At 41.8% G+C, this 5,119-nt stretch overlaps 1 long non-coding RNA gene across 1 annotated transcript; it reads right to left on the reverse strand.

Moving 5' to 3' along the window:
- Positions 1-1,382: 1,382 nt before the first annotated feature.
- LOC127533193 (uncharacterized) lies at positions 1,383-3,524 on the reverse strand. Its single transcript, XR_007940973.1, has 3 exons — positions 3,181-3,524; positions 2,655-2,748; positions 1,383-2,445 (listed from the first exon to the last, which is right to left on the reverse strand). It is a non-coding gene; the product is annotated as an uncharacterized LOC127533193 (long non-coding RNA).
- Positions 3,525-5,119: the final 1,595 nt, after the last annotated feature.

Here is a 5,119-nt window from a genome sequence, read left to right on the forward strand (position 1 = left end):
TTAAGAAGCAAAAGAAACAAACAAACCAAAAAAAGAAGCAAACATAATTCAAACAACAGCAAAACATAATTCAAACATGAGAAACAGAAAACACTGAAAATTTAAATGAGAATTTAAACTAAACTAAAAAACATTAGAGGTTAACTTTTTTCTTAACATCAGTATAAAAATCAGTGTGTGCAGTTAAAGGGAGAGAACATCAAGGCTTTTTTTAAGACCACTTAACTAATCCTAAAAGATTACGCTAAAAAACATTGTGAAACATGAATTTGTGTCTAAAAAGACAGAAGAGAAGAGGAAAAATAAAAGGGTACGTTACATACAAAAAGGAAGGGAAGATCAGGAAGAAAAAATGTGAAATTACCACACACAACAATGGTGGGGGTCAAGTGAGGTTGATCCATCTGTACTTCCACAGCCAGGCAAGTGTCCTCCACATAACACAACATCAGGGTTCTCGCCAGCGCATTTCAGCGTAACGGCCCGTTACGCTGTCAGTTTAAAAGATTACGCTGTGATTAGGGCCGCGACCAATGACGTATATATATTGCTAGACCACTCACTGCTCGGCAGACAACAGCGGCGCCGTGGCAAATCGGCGCTGACTTCCGGTAGTGGCAAGAAGCTGTGGCACGTGTGTGATCCTGTGTGAATACACCAACTTCAAGGCCTGCTTGTCATCACTGGGACAATATGTGTTATGTTATGGCTTTTACTGTTAGCAGACAATAAAATCTCTGTCCTAGGCACGTTTTCACGGCAATCACAGCGTTGTTTAGCCCTCACAGACAAGAAAAAACAAAGCACAAGGCATGTTTCTATGGCAATCACACTCATATAATAGCAAAACACAGAGCCTCCATTCCAATATCCTTCATATTTAGCCTCTTCACACGTTCTGCCTACACGAGGCTACAACAAACAGAGACCACCACACAATGATAATGATTGCTGAATGCTGATGCAGTGATTGTGTCAATGAAAAATATTTAATACTTTCTGCAGCATTAGTGTTTCACTTACATGGGCTGTAGAAAATATTCAAACCAATGCCAAATAAGAAAATTAGTGTTTTAAACAATTTTTCTCCAATTCAAATTATTCAGTTGGACTTTGAAAAGCAGCACATGCAGTAGTCAAAAAATCTAAATTATGTTTTAGTGTAAAGAGGGATGGAAAATTCACAGGCCTGACAGCCTTGAGTACTGCAAATAGAGGTTGAAGTTGCAGTCAATCTGGAGATTTTTGAGTAGTTTTAGCCCAGCCAGACCAAATAATTCCAGAGATACAGCAAAAAAGTGTTACAAACAGGCACTATATAACGAAGGAAGCCATTGAAAGTATTTATTTCTTTTTACAGTGGAATATTGCTCCAACTTGTTAACAAAAAATATAAAATACACCACCCAGACAAAAGTTTGTGTTGCTAAATTGCATTACAATAGCTACACCACTTGTAGGTTCATTTGGAAATATCCATGTTCCAATAAAATATTTACAGGGTATCAAGTGCACTTGACAGATAGAAATATGACAATATAAAAGTCTTCTCTGAGAAAATATAGGAGTATTGTAGGAAATATATATTTCACAATAAAATTCCATGAACAATTTGCTATAAAACCCCAACTTTAGGGCAAAAACAAAATGGTTCAGTTTGAAACATATGAAGTTAGCCTATTTTCCCAGAAATAGTGTGCCAAAATTGTTTCGAGAAAAGCAATTTGACGATATGAAATGCATGGCTTTTTAAAAATCTCACCAAAAGTGTACTTTTCCACATAATTTTCACAAAGTGAACAAATTACTAATTTTCAGTGCGTCAAAAGGCTTCAAAATATATAGGAGTTTTTGCACAAAATACAGGAATTTATAGGCATTGCTGGAAATACTAAGGATATTGGGAAGTCACTGACTTCTAAATAGAACTGTTTTAGTAAAGTACTCTATGTCGATGTGCTGGTCAAATGCCACTGCTGCCTGTCTGGTTTGGGTTGTCCTCACTGTGATCTAAAACATTTGATAAAAGAATTAACATGGCAAATTCCCAAAAGATTTGTTTCTGTTTCACCAATACCCGAAAGAAAACATTATCACAGTGACTGGCTGCAAATCACTATGAAAGCCAAAAACCGATCCTGAATCATTTTCATAGCCACACAAATTGACAAGAAAAGAAAAGTACTAAATTGAAATAATGAGCAACCATTAACAATTAAGGAACATAACCTTTTTCTCTGGTTTCCCCAAACTGAGGTATACCGGTATAGCCCCTGGCCTGAGAAGCTTGTGTTGCGCATGTTTTGAAAGGATGAAGTCCTCCTCCCTGAAATGGTTGCTGCATACATAATTATGATCCATCTCCTCTTGGTCCCCACCGCTTCTCTACTGATGGCCTGTATCCATTGATCTCTCAGTGTGCTGTCCTTGGACTGCTTGGGAAACCTGAAATGTGTGGCATATTATAATACATCCATAGACAATGATGCACTGTGACTGTCATTGAATACTGATAGTCACACCAGCTTACACTGTACAGTTAGTGATTCAGCTAAACTGGGGTACTCAAGCCAAGGTCAGAAGGAGTTTCTGTTTGCAAACAAAGAAGCAGAGCAAATTTGAGGCAGAATGTCCCAAATAAAAGAGCCACTTACTTATGAAAGGAAATATTACAGCCACACACAAATCGATTGGTGCAGGAGATGGCAGCACACGATTTCACCATGGTCAGATATTAGCCACATCCACCTGAAACCATAACAACAGAGACACTTAAGTTTCCTTTCACTTACATTCCAGAGAAGGAATCACAAAACTGGTGGCATTGAAGGAGCTAGCAGAAGTGTTAACTGGTAAGTACTATGCAGTGACGTATGCACTTGTCAGTGTCAGATATGATCATGCCGTGCTGTTCACCTTCTCAAACAGATTTCTAGTTCATTAACACATATTTTCTGATGACAAAAGTAGCCTTGTCACCCGTCACCAGGTCAGAGTAAGACCACAGGCACAGGGGGAATGGCGAGCCATGTGCATACAGCTGAGGAGAGTCTCCTCAGCTGCAGTCACTGAAAAACCCAGCCAGTGCTGGTGTTCTCAACGTATGTCAAGTATTGTGACTTGATTCCAACACAGAAGTTTACTGTACCTTGGTAAATCACGAAACACAAAGTCACATACCGTGCTGCCGTTCCACTCTGAAACCACTTCTTGCCACTACCGGAAGTCAGCTCCTATTTGCCGTCTCTCAGCGGCCAGTGAGCGGTCTAGCAATATATATACATCATTGGCCGCTACGCTGTTATTTTGACAGATCAGGGTTCTCGCCAGCGCATTTCAAAGATTACGCCGTTGTCATGAGTGTGTGGCTCCGTCATGAGAGAGAGGGAGAGAGATCAGCGTGTGTGTGTGTGGGAGAGAGGGGGAGAGCGAGATGTCCGAGCGACCCTGAATGCAGCGCGAGCGAGAGAGACGGCAGTCGGTTCGGTAGAGGAGGAGAGAAGGTACTGTGCGGTTCAGCTACTGTTGATAGACAATAAAGGCTGCAGTGTTCTTCAATACGGCTGGGCTCCTGTGTCTTTGCCTCTACGGCTGCTGATGAAGTGAAGGAGGTTAACCCCGGGCTTCCTGACCACGGTCGGGGGCCGAACAGAAAGGGTTAACACTGTGATTAGGGCCGCTACGCTGTTATTTTGACAGATAATGCCATGTGCATTTGTTTTTATCGACTGAGTGCCTATCTAGGTTAATTTATGTCTCCCCGCCTCAGCCGTAGTTTCCTGTCAATTGACCCGTTCCCGTCTAAAATTAAGAGTCTCTTCCAATCTCGGGGTTACAATTAGCATGTCTCGGTTGTCGAGCATTTGGAGCATCTGCGTGACGCTCATTGGCTGACATCTGGGCCAGCCGCTCGCAAGATTTAATGAAGGCTATGTGTGTGCACGTGTGGGAGGACCTGCCGTTACGCTGTAAAAAAATCCTGGTGAGAACCCTGAACATTGCATCTTCCTTCTCATCAAAGAAGGACAAGAGAAGTAGTACCATTTCTTTGATGTCCTCTGAGCAACCACTCAGCTCACCCCTCGTCATCATTCTCAACTTTGTTGCAACCTGCAGGAACTTTTTACTTTTGTTCACACAAACAGTGTTCATGTAATCAAGGAGCCGCCTCCCCTTCAGATCAACATTCCGCATGAAAGTTTCTTTAAGATCAATGCCAGTCAGTTCCTTAAAGTGGACTCCCATTCCAAGTTCATCAAACAAAAATGGCCATTCTTTCAGGAGGTATTTTAGGTTCTTCGCATGTATGTTGACTTCTTTTCGTTGAATGTAGAATGTTGCCTTCATTGGAAGTTTGACTTCCTGTGGATTTGGATCACTTTGCTGAAACATCATCTTCAGTCTGTATTTCTTCTCCTGCTGGGTCTCCTGGGTCTCTCCCAGGGGCAGGAATTTCACATGCCATTTCACGCACCCATAGGTGTCCTGCACTGCAGCGTTCTGCTCTGGAGGGACTTCGTCTGTGTCGGAGTCTTCAGTGCGGTGCTTTCTTTTTCTTATCTTTGGAGTTGTGGATCGCTTCACATTGTCAATCCTGTTTTGCATTTGCTTGCCAAGAGAATGATAATCAGGCCCGATCACGTCTCCCTCTATTACATCTTGAAGCGATTTGGGATATGTTGCCACCATCTTTTTGGCAACTTCAGTCATGTGCTTTTTACTTACTCCAGCATTTTTTAAATAATTTCACGGACCACAATTTGAACCATCTCCCTTCTTAGTCTCGGACTTGGTCGTTTTCCTCACTGTAAAGACTGTGTTTGTTCCTCTGGAAATTTTTCCCAAGGGATGATAAAGTTATCTACCCAATCTATATCTGGGCTTGGAGAGCTGTTTGAAGACGCTGAGGGTGAACTTATAGGTGAAAGTGATGCCATAGATGCCTGAGATCCTGGTGAGGCACCACCAGATGGACTGCTTGTTTCAGCAGTCTGGCCTACAAAAACACACTCACCAAGAGGAACATTTGTGTTAAACGGATGTTTTCTGTAGACCTCTTGGGAACTGGTTACAAAACATTACTTACATCTCAGTTTCCAAGCTGCAAAACCTTTCGGGC

Source organism: Acanthochromis polyacanthus, chromosome 3 (genome assembly GCF_021347895.1).
Source record: "Acanthochromis polyacanthus isolate Apoly-LR-REF ecotype Palm Island chromosome 3, KAUST_Apoly_ChrSc, whole genome shotgun sequence".
NCBI lineage: Eukaryota > Metazoa > Chordata > Actinopteri > Pomacentridae > Acanthochromis > Acanthochromis polyacanthus.